The sequence below is a fragment of the Nannospalax galili genome, unplaced genomic scaffold, assembly GCF_000622305.1.
Source record: "Nannospalax galili isolate Female #2095 unplaced genomic scaffold, S.galili_v1.0 scaffold765, whole genome shotgun sequence".
In the NCBI taxonomy this organism is placed as follows: domain Eukaryota; kingdom Metazoa; phylum Chordata; class Mammalia; order Rodentia; family Spalacidae; genus Nannospalax; species Nannospalax galili.
The window spans coordinates 1,043,255-1,055,831 of record NW_008352647.1 but is presented as its reverse complement, the minus strand read 5'-3'; positions in this window follow the sequence as shown (position 1 = coordinate 1,055,831).

The window sequence follows — 12,577 nt, the reverse complement described above, 5'->3', positions numbered from 1 at the left end:
AGGGGGCTCACCCCTAGAGAAAACTGATTCTTTTCTCTCAGTAGCCACTAATTTCCTGTAGCTCTTCATCTAGAGGTGGGCCTTAGTGAAATTTTCCCCATCCATGTTGGCATGCCAACTGGTGGTGTTATGCAGGTCATGTTTAGGCAACTATATTTTTGAGATTGCATGGGTGCTACTGCCCTGTCTTACCTAGAAGGCTCTAACGGCAGACATCCCGGCCCTCTGACTCTTACAGTCTTTGCATTCCCTGTTCTGTGATGCTCCCTGAGCCTTGAATATAGGGGTTGGGGATCCCACAAAGGAACAACCACTTTTTTTCACAGAGATCACAGCATTTTCCCTCTCACCCAAAATTGTATGAATGTTCTGCTTTCTCCATAAAACCTCCTCACTCTAAAAAAAAAATCACTACTTACTTAAAAAAAAAATAGTAATCATCCTGTTGGGTTTGGGGTTTTAAATGTTGACCAACGATGGTTACTGTGCAGTTCACAATCTAGTGGGGGGTTTTGGTTGTTGTTGTTGTTTGGAGTTTTGTTTGTTTTATTGTTTTTTTAAAGGTTTGCTAAAATGAAAACCATGATGGATTTGCAAAAGAGACTGTGTTCTGCTCTCAAAGCCTACCATGCTTACTCTCAGGAAAAACGGCTGACCCTCGATCAGGACAGTGCCATCACTGCAGATCCTTCTGGACACTTCTCTTCTTGGAAAATGGTCTATATGGTGATTCATTTACCACTTCAGAATCCACAACAAATTTATGTTTCCATCTACATCCAGCCTTTAATTTTTTTTGACATGCTTTATATCCTATATATTTGAAGGATCTTCTCTTTGATCAACCCAAAAACTAGATTTGGAGTTCAGGTAGATTTTGACAAAGATAGTGCAGATTTCTATCTGGTCCTTTCAAATTAAGATGGATTCTATTTTCTTATCTTTAACATTGTTGGTTTAAAATGCACTAGCTTTTGGGACAAGTGGAAATAAGGCCTGAGGTGAACAAACTTCGTGATTTTACCAGCAAACTGAACAGTTGCCCTCTCTATTTGGAAGCAGCCAGACATTAACTGTGCCATGCCGGCCCCCCTTGACAGCATTGTAACTCGAATGGGAATCAGCCCTGGCAGGAGCAATGTTCTCTGCCCAACTCCCTTTCCAAGAATAAGTTTACAGTGCCTGCCATGACCACCCAGGATGACTGGTTAGTCTCAGATGTGTCTCCCAATCATTCAATGTCTTCCCTTCCAAATCACTCTTGTTGATTGAGAATGCTCTTTTACCAGCTTCTTTTCCAGATCCTTCTCCCACAAATTCTTGCTTCACATGTGGCAAACAAAGGCTCAGGTGAATTCAGTCTTCAGTCCGTTCTCCTCTGAACTATATATTCAGCAGGAAGTCTTTGGTAACTCCGACATAAAAATGGTGGCTCTTTCTTGTTTCCAAGGCTGACATACAATTTGTCATTACATCCCTTGTAAGTAATGGGGTCATGGGTATTGTGGTAAGCTGTTCATTCTCACAGTGTTATTTGCTCATAAATCCTAATTTAGATTAAATCTTTATATTTTGGGAGAGTATAATTTAGAGAAAATGATGGGTTATCCTCAGTTGTCTATACCTTTAGAAATTCTGGAGGCTAGAAACATGAGGCGAGACACTAGACATCACCAGTGTTCTGGAACACGTTTAGCTTGATTCCAAGAAACAGTGCCCACAAGAAATATGAAACCTCTAAACTAGTAACAGATGTTGCAGATGTTATGAGGAGCATTGTGTTTTTCTGGTACCCGAATTTCTAGCTGAATTATGAAAAGAAATCAGTCTTTCATCTGGATGTTTGACATCGTGTAGACAAAGCACCCGTCTAAGACAGTAGGCACTAAGCAAATATATTGTGAAAAATGTCTGCTGGCTGACTTGATGAAAGGCTGGTTTTTTTGCTTCCCATCCAGATGTTTTGGCTTCTCGGAGGCACTCGCTGGGTCTGCCAAGCCGATTTGTAATCTTTGAGTGAAGGGTGATACATGAGCACCAAACATTATATGGGCAAATGAGCAGACGACACCATTGTACTTAAAATGAGGTCTCGCTGGCTGAACCCAAGGCTTGGGACAGAGTTTCCCGTCCACTTTCAAGTGCTTCTGACAGATGAGCCCCTCATTTACATGTGTCTCAGTGCGACGCATGCGGAAACTGTTAAGTTATTATTAGTACTGATAATGGAGTCATCACCAGGAATGTATTCATATTTCTAATGTTGTCAATGCAGATTGTTTTGCTGTTAAGGAGAAAGCCTATCAGGCATAAATATTTATGCCTGGATGGATGTCAGATTCTTTAATCAGGAACTGGATTGGTCTTAATTGAATCTTGGGGACAAATTTAGGCTCTGTGCTGATTGTGCAGCTTTCTGCTGTGTGAGCAGAGCCTTCTCAGTCTATCCCTAGGATTCCCAAGACTGAAGTCTGTCAGATGAGGAGGTAGGTCACCTCTCAAGGGGTCATGGGACCGTAGCTGTGTTATGGAGTTATTTTGGAGAAGATTGACAGGGATTTATACGACCAAGAAAAGCAAATGTCTTCTTTCTAGAGCTTGCTTCCCAGAGGCTTTTACAAACAAACAAGACTTACTTCAAGCAAATAAAATTCAGGCTCTGTCCTGATCACTCGCCTGTTCGTTCTCTGCAAAGAATCCCACCAGCAGGTCGAGAAACTCGAGCAAGCTAAGCAGAGTGCAGGAGGTCAGGTCATTAGAGAAAGAACAGGGGTGGCAGTGGTGACAGTTAGCAAACCAATATCCCAAGGAGGGAGGATCACAGGCAGTGGTCAGCTCACAGGGTTCACAGAAGCCCAGGTATTTCTTCAGCAGCAGTCCATCAATACAAGAAATCATGTGCTAGGAACTCAGGAGTCCAAATAGCAACTTTGCAAATTTTTCACTTGAATCTTAGTTTCTTGTACTATAAAATGGATAGAATAATACCCACTCAAAGAGTTGCTGAGATTAAAGTAAATCCAGCATGGAAAGTGCCAGGGATATGACAGGTTCTCAACAAATGGAGGCCTCTTTGCTCTCCCACTGATGACACTGGGCTCCTATGCCAAATATGGCACAGAGGCTTAAATAACAGGTGTCATTTGGTTCAAGGAGCGGGATGGAGAGGTGGGATCCATGTTCTCCTCTGTATACTTACATGTCATGGGATAACCAGAATCAAGTGTCACACCCAGCTATTTCTGTGTGTTTATAAACTTCTCAGTCAAGACAAGGTAAACTATTTGAAGGTTGTTAACCCTGCTTCCATACCATCAAAAAAGCCACCTAGTGCATAGACGGTGTATTAATTACTTTTCTTATTGCTATGACCAAATACCTGACCAAAATCAATTTAAGAACAGAAATGTTTATTTTGCCTAACAGTTCAAGGACATACAGTTCATCATACGGGAAAGGCATGATGGGAAGTGTGAGGCAGCTCCTCACACTGTGCCTACAGTCAGGAAGCAGAAAAAGATCAATCATGTCTCAGGGCAGCTTCTCCTTTTTATCCAGCCCATGACATAAGCCCTTGGAATGGTGCCGCCCATATTCAGGGTGGACCTTTCTAGAAACATTCCATAGACACACCCAGAGGTGTGTTTCCATGGTGATTCTAAATCCCATCGGTTGACAATGAAGATTAGCCATCCAGATGATGCTAAGTAAAGTTCATCATTGAATGAACAGTGCGTGGGGAGGTGGGTGAGTAAATGAGGAAATCTCCAGAGTGTCTACAGGGTTATAGTCTTCCTAAGAATGTTTTCCATAAACTGTCACATCTTAGCTTTCACACTTAAAGGAAGGGGAACCCTCAGACACCAGTTCTTCTGAGTTTTACATATTTTTGAGGGGCCCGACCCTGAATATATCAGACCCTTTGGAGGCATAAACATTAGGTGAAGGATGTTCTGGCAAAATACAATCAAAGAAAACCAAAATTTTCTTCTATATCACTGAAAAATTCCCACCACCCCAGATAAAGCACACTGCATGACAAAAAAAATTTTAAGATATCAGGCTCCAGTACTAGCCTTATGTTTTCCCTGTCATTTAGCCTCTCTCTCCCTCTCTCTCTTTCTCTCTCTCTTTTAAATATTGCAGAAACTTCTTGTGCGTGCTTTCAGGCAAAAATAAAGCACAAGACAAGACCTCCAAATTGTGTTTCCAAGAGAGCTGGCCTTTGAGCTGTGGCAGCCACTCCACCAGCCCACCAGGTGGTCTGGACCCCCGATGTCCCAGCCCCATGGCTGAGTTCCTCCGAGTTGGGCGGAAGTGATCTTCACTCTTGTCTTCTCATTTCCCAGCCCTTTGGTGTTCCCAGATGTTTTAATTACAGAGGAAAGGGAGCGAATGATTCTGGCCATATGTCTCCATTCCACACAAATAAATCTCCTCGCCATCCCATGCAGCTCTGCAGCGCTGCAACTGTCCCACTGAAACTGATGCTGTCGGGCCTAATCACCATCTTCAATCCTTCAGTGAGCATGTTAATTCAGGGAACACCGGCTGGGACTGCCATCCCAGGGAAATACTCAATCTAGGAACAATTAGACTCCTGTTGCAGCAAGATGCTGCCCCTCCTCTGGGGACTAGGGTACCTTTGCCGACTGAGCTCGGAGAAGCTATCAGATGAGTTAAAATTGCTAGGCAGGTCCTGGGCAGGCACCTGGGAAGTAATTTTCATCTGGGATCTGGGATGTTTGGCATTCCTCACACCAGCGAGAAACTCAGGCACCAGACTATTATCTATAGAATGCCCAGCTGCAAAATCACTCTATCCTCTCAGAACCTCCACAAAGAATTCAAAGGAGATGTCTCAGACATATAGCCATAGAGCTATGGCACACACACACACACACACACACACACACACACACACACAATTATAGGAAGCTTTTCTGAGGAAAAAAGGAAAAGCTCGTAGATATATTTAGTGTTCTGATTCAGTTTCAGTAAATGCTAAATTTGCTTCAAATATGAGTATCACCACACATAGATTAAGAGCAAACCCATGAAAATACTATATGGTTTTTGGTTACCAATGTAAATTCTCTGTTTTCTGCAATGCCATAGCATCCAAGAGTAAACACAGAAGAAATTCTAAAGTTTAACAGACACAGAAAAGTAGTGCACATGTCTTCAGGCTACATCTTGAAGTTTCACATATCTTTACCACCATACAACCAACACAGACAGCAACTATCAATATAACCAGCAACCAGGCTGTAAAGGCTTTCCCTGTGCCTTTTCCTTGTCATTACCCTCCCCAAAGACAACAGGTACTCTAATCTCCCCCATTAGTTTTGTTTACTTTTGACTTACACATAAACGGAGTCATGTGCTCTTTCATGGGTAGCTCCTATTGGCAGCATTAAGTCTGGAGATCTCCCCAAGTGGTGGTGGGAGCAATAGCTCCCCTATTCCCACAGCCATTCACCTTTGTATATTCTGAATATGCCACAAGCCATTCAACTGAGGCTGGACGTTGGATCATTTCTAATTCAAGGCAGTTAGGATTGAAATTGTTAGTGTGAACATCTTCGCACATGCATGTTCATTTCCTGAGACTACATTCCCAGAAATGGAATAAGATCTAAGTAGAGAACAACTATTTCTAGAGGCCAAGACTTCAGGCTCTGACTGTACCCCAATCTAATCTTGTACCCACAAGGAAGTAAGGTGCTTGACCGTGGTCCTTTCCATATGTAAACCCTCAGTAGTGTCCCAGTGCCCTTTAGGTAGAAATTAAACCTACAGCTTGGTCTTTCTCCTCTCTGAGCTTCCGCCACACCAACTTTTCTGCCTCCATTCCCGCCCCCATACCTTCTTTAAAAAAAAAATTATTTTCATTTGTTTGACTGTATTGCTTGCATGTAGATAGATATGCCTGTGCCATGCGATGCCTGCAGAGGTCAGAAGAGGGCATAAGATCTCCTGGAACTGGAGTTACAGATGGTTGTTAGCTGCCATTTGGGTGCAGGGAACCGAACCCGGGTTCTCTGCAAAAGCATCCAGTGCTCTTAACTACTGAGCCATCTCTCCACCACCACCACCCCCACCAGCTTCTTTACTCCCTTCTTCCTCTACCAGGTATTTCCACTCTAGTTCCTCCTGGGGCCTTGGTTTGGTCAGACTTGTTTTCTTTCTTGATAGCTTTGCTTCTTTCTCATTTTGGTAATGACACTCTGCTTAAGTTCATTGTCCTTTCAGTGAAGTATTTACAGTGTCAGGCATTCATGCAAGCCTTCTCATCAACGAAATGTTATTGAACACATGAGATTTTTCTCTTGTTAACAAAACAGGGGTAGCAAAGCTGGGCTTCTGGGCCATATGTGGTATAATCTCTGTCTTCAGAGGCTTTGATCTAGAGAATAATAAGGGATATGCAAGATGATTAGTAGGCTGTGGTGAAGCCAAAAATGAAGTAGATATGTCTGAGATCTAGACACCACTAGTTGCCATAAGATTCCATGCAAATCCTTTACCATCCCTGAACTTTGCTCTCTTCCATTGTGAAATGAATGTTTGCAATCCTTGTCTCAAAAATGAGAGAAGTAAATGAAAGTGAATATGAAAACTCATAATAGAATGCTAAGAATATGTTAAATGTAGATTAAAACTTAATTTATCTCTCAGAATGCAAAAAAGTCATCAGAGACATTCCCAGGAAGAAATCTGAGATCATACGAAACAGCTTCAGTTGGACAAAGATAAAAAAAAAAAAAAAACTTCAATACCAATAATAAAAACAAACAAAAATATTTAATAAAGGGTGAATGGTGAATGATTTGGTTAGAGGCAAAGTCACTGTGCCTACATAGATTTTTAAATATTTTATTTTATGTGTATGAGGGTATTACCTGAACGTATGTTAAGTATACCTGTGCAATGCTGGTGGAAGTCAGAAAGGGTGTCGAATCCCCTGGAACTGGAGTTAGGGATGGTTGTTAGTTGCCATGTGGGTGTTGGGAAGCAAACATGGATTCTCTGCAAGAGCAGCTAGCGCTCTTTACCTCTGAGCCATCTGTCTAGTTCCATGCCTGTGTGGTTTTATACACATTATATGAAAAGGGGAGAGGAGAGCAACCATCCAAGCAAGAGTACGATGATAAAGAAGACCCCTTCCTGCCAGGTGCCTGCAGTTCTTACAGAGTCTGGCCAAAGCTATTTCTCTCTTCCTGATGCAGCTTCCCATCTGAGCAAAAACTGGTTGGGGCAGGTCAGTTCCTATATCCCATCTAAGACAAAGATTCTTTATGTCAAGGAGGAAACCTGAGCTCCATTTCAAGTACCATTCCTTGAAATAATAGAAATTGTGATCCATTCAGCATACTGCCTGTCCCAGTAAGCTCTAGTGCTTAGCTTGAGGACTCGATGCCAGTGGTGTGGCTGTAGTCTGAGGGAACTTTTGGACAGTTCAGAGCCTCAGAGTACATCATTAAGAGGGAATCACTAATACAAGCCAGCCTTCAAAGATGAAGCCAAGAACATGATGGGGTTCTGCTGGCCACCAAGTATGTGCATTTTAGCTTTCCATGCAGGGATCTCAGTAAGAGCCCTGGGATAGTTATGTGGTCACTATGGAGCCAAGATGAACTGAGCTTGGGTCAAGACTCCATTTATTACCTAACTCCCATAGGTCCTACCTGTAACGGGCAGAGGGCCACAGTCATACTTTGATTTCTGGTATCAGTATCAACAAAAACAGCATGTTCAAGTATCTTTGAAATGTCTGTGGATTCTCCTTCCCCAATGTAGAGGAACTCAAGAAAATGTCCATAGACTTCTTTCAGAAAGCACTGGAGACATTTTAACCATTGATACTTGCTATGGGATTGTGGGAAACTCACATCTGAAGACTTGGCTCAATTAATAGGTTTAGTATCTGGAGCTGGCTTATTTCACTAGGAAAGTATTTATAGCATTTCATTGAGACAGTTGCCAAAAATCTTTTGGTCATCCATCCTTGGTGTCTTTGCTATAAATTGAGCAGTATAATTGTTGACTGCCTAGCTATCTTGTCCTTAAGATCACTACATCCTACTAACATCTCATAAGTCAATACAGATGAGACTTTACCAGTTGCCTCTTTGATTCTATGATCACTTGTGATAATTCCATCTCCCTTTGATTCTTCTCAACAGTGCTGGTAAACGGGCCCTCACTTGAAGCACGATTAACTGGCAAGTCACCTATAATAATTATATTATTCAGCATAATTTCTCCAACATATGTGCTTCTGTGAGTTTTGGGATCTCTTCTTCCGGTATTCTTTTTGATATTTCTGGTGCACTCAACATTCAACATGGGCCATGACTTTCTCCATTTCTCTAAAAGTCATCTCAGAAATGTGTTAGTCTTTTCTCCCAGGGTCCTTGAGAAGTTCTTAAATCCTGATTTATGGGAACATTCTCCTATCCCAAAAAAAGCTCCAAAACCAAACTTCAAGTTTCTTTACTTCAGTGTGCTTGGGACCACGCCATGCACATCCTCTGAGATTTTGATGGCATACATCAGCATTTCATCCCCTTAGGGATATCTTCCTTTGGTAGCCTCAGAACACTCCTGCCCAGGTTGATTGTAATTACTACACTTTTATTGGTCTGATGAAAAGAAGGTGAGATGGTGAGAGATCCTGCAGATGGTGTATATTGTCTTGCAAAGCATATGGGGCTCTGAATCCACTTCTGGGATAGAGAAGCATTAGACTGTGACAGGAAGGCGAGGGTCTCTTCTAAGGGCCTATAAATTTCTGGTTTCCATATTTTCAAATATATCAATACAGTTGTTCTTATTCCAAATCTCAAGATTCCAATCCTCTAACATAGGCCCTGATTTATTACAGCAGATATGTTGGTTTTGAGAACTTTTTTCCTTTGGAGAAAATGATAACCTTATAATTATGCTCTGCACTGCTGTTTAGTCTTTTCTGACCCCAGCTGCAAGGGATGAACCAGAGAAATTGGAGAAAGTGGTGGGATAAGAATAGAAGTGTCTTGTACAGAATGCCTGGCTAATGTCTCAGGAAAATGGGATTTAGACTGACCACTATGTGATGAGGAGGCACCAGCCATGTGGACATCTGAAGGAAGAGTGTTCCAGGCAGAAAAAAATCAAAACTGAAAAGGATCTGTAGCAAAAATGAGCTTTTACATGTTGGAAGAACTGAAAATCTGAATATCTCAAAAAGCTGACTACAGGAATCAAGAAAACAGGTAATAACCAATGCTGGTAAAGATACTGGGTAGGGAGGAACCCTTGTACAATGTTGACAGGAATGTAAGTTAGTACAACCACTAGGTATATCAGTATGGAAGTTTTTCAGAAAACTAAAAATAGAATGACCATATGATCTGGCCATAGGGTTCCTGGTTATGTGCCCAAAGAAATCTAAGTCAGGATATTACAGAGACACCTATACATGCATGTTTACTACAGTTTTATTTCCAATAGCCAAGATAGGGAACTAATCTAACCACCCTTAAATAGATAACTGGATAAAGAAATTCTGGTATGTATGCACAAATAGAATTTTATACAGCCATAAAGAAAATGAAATTATGTCATTTGCAGGAAAATGAACAAAAGTGGAGCTCGTGTTAAGCAAAATGAGCCTGAAGTAGAAAGACAAATACCATGCTTTGTCTTATAGACATAATCTATATTTTAATACAGGACTAGAGAGATGGTTCCATAGTTAAGAGCACTAGCTGCTCTTGCAAGAGGACTGGGGTTCAATTCCCAGCTTCCACATGGTGGCTAACAACCATCCATAACGCCAATGCCAGGGGATCTGATGCCATCTTCTGGCCTCTGTGGGCATCACATGACATGGGTTTACTTACATACAGGCAAAACACTCATAGGCTAAAATAAATAAATAAACAAATAAATAAAATTTAAGATGCATCACACATAAAAGTAAAGTAGAAGGGAACTATTTGGGAAGAAGAAGGAACAAACAGGAAGCAGGAGAGAAACAGGAGAGGGCAGGGGTGGGGCAAGAATGACCAAAATATATCACATGCATGTCTGAAAAGGTCACAGTGAGGGGCTGGAGAGTTGACTCAGTGGTTAAGAGCACTGGCTGCTCTTTCAGAGGACCCAGGTTCAATTCCTAGCACCCACATGGCCACTAACGACCACACATAACTCCAGTTTCAGGGTCACTGATGCCTTCTTCTAATATCTGTGGGCACTGCATGACACAGGTACACTTACACACATGCAGGCAATACACTCATATACATAAAAAGTAATAAATAAAATAATGAAAATGTCACAATGAAATCCAGTATCTTGTACATTAATATATACTAATACAGATGTTAAACATAAATATTAAGTTAACCATCTTGTTGTATATCAATTTCCTCTGAATTAAAATATTCTATCCTGAGAGAAGGATCAGGATGTAAATAGCTCAGAAGTCTCAAGAAGTTTCTGCAAATTACAAGATTCACAAGACCCTTCTACCAGGTTGTATAAGTGGTAAGGACTGTTGCATAGAGAAGACTCTGACCCAAGATTCTCTGACCCACTGAGCTGCTTACAAGCCCTACAGAAAGTTCCAGGGATGGAGCTTTTTTCAGTTTGCATCTACACTAGGGTGGGCTTTTTGGTGGTATATCGGTCTTTGAGTCATCCATGCCTCTGTAAATAACCCTTCACTCATACTCCTGAAGTAACCTTAATAAACTCATTGGTTTGCCAAGTTGGATTTTGGTGGAATCATCACTTTATCTGTCATTGGTTCCCTAGCCTACGTGAGCGGACATTTGTTTGTTCATGTTTCCCTCCAGGAAAAGTTACACAACACCTTGAAAATTGGGGAGTAAAAGAAAATGGGAATTTGAGTCATGCTGAGGGCAGAGTCTGGTTAGTGGAACTCTCATTCATTCAGAGTTTCCTGCTTGGCAGTTCCTCCCTGAGCTTACAGGCTATGGGGATATGACAACAGCAGTCCTATTAGGAAAATTATTATGGTTCTGGGAGATTCCAGGGGAGAGATAAGAGAAAGCGGGCTGAGGAGAACTGAGCTTGTTGATGTGAAGGTGAGAACATGACCTTGGGAATCAGCAGAGGGAGCAGTGTGGACAAAATCACAGCATAGGCAGAGCCTGTATGGTAGACAGAGGGATGGGAGGCTGTGGACACCAAGCAAATCTTTTAAGCTGAAAATGTAGTGTATTAAAAAGACCCAGCATGAAATTAGACTTATAAGCCACCTAGGGACCTTGAAATCCATATTAACACTGGAGGCATTGTGAAGCCACTGACTGTACATGACCATAGAATGATATAATTCAAGAGCTTCAAGAATGTTAACCCAACCAGGTGTGGTGGCACATACCCTTAATCCTTTAAGATTACAAAGAGGAAAATTAATAAAAGAAGCTACAATAACAATTCAGATAAAATGAGAAATGATATAAATTCCACGTGATTTTATTGTTATATAACAATTACGTATTGCTAGAAAATTACTACAAACTCATTGGCTTCACACCAAAGTTATTGTCTCCCAGTTTTCAGGAGAAATCCGAGATTTGTTAGCTGAGTTCACTGCTCAGGGCCTCACAAGCCTGGACTTCAAGGTGTTAGGTTCCGGGTACCAGCCAACTCTGTTCTGACCCAGTGGGGAAGCCCAACTTTGACAATGGAAGAATCCAAACCTTGTGACTGCAGGACTGAAGTCTGTGTCCTCTTTCTAGTTGCCAGTCAGAGACCATTTCAGATCCTAGCAGTTGCTTACAGGTTCTCGCCCCTTTGCTCCTTCTACAATCCGATCATTTGCTTTTCTGAGACCTGCAAATGGAGTATTTTTGTAGTTTCTAATCTCTGATTTTTAGCCACTGTGTGTGTGTGCATGTGTGTGTGTGTGTGTGTGTCTGTGTGTGTGTCTGTGTGTGTGTCTGTGTGTCTGCGTGTGTGTCTGTGTGTCTGTGTGTGTGTGTCTGTGTGTCTGTGTGTCTGTGTCTGTGTGTGTGTCTGTGTCTGTATGTCTGTGTGTCTGTGTGTCTGTGTGTACATGCATGCATACCGTGGAGGTCAGAGGACAACTTTTGGGTGTCAGTTCTTACCTCTCCAGGGTCAGTTTTACACTATGTGAGCTGAGCCAGCCGAACCCTGAACTTGTAGAAACTCTTTTGTCCCCACTTCCCATTTCCACAGGTGTGCTAGGGTGACACTTGCTCTGTGCTGGACTTCTAAGTGAGTTCTGGGAATCTGAACTCAGGTCATCAGGCTTGCATGGCAAGTGCTTTTAACCACTGAGCCATCTCCCCACCCCTCCAACCCCCCTTTGTAAAAAAATGGATCACTTGATTCAACCATGTTCACTGTATTAGAGTTCTCTAAAGGAACAGAGCCGATGGAATGAATATGCATTGTAAAGCGAATTTACTAAATTGGCTTACATGATTCCTACTGGGTAGTCCATCTTGGATTCTGATGTCAGCAAAGGGTGGTGGCAGCAGCAATAGCAACCACAGAATGGAAGCACGAACCAGCAGGGAGGGAAGACAGGCAG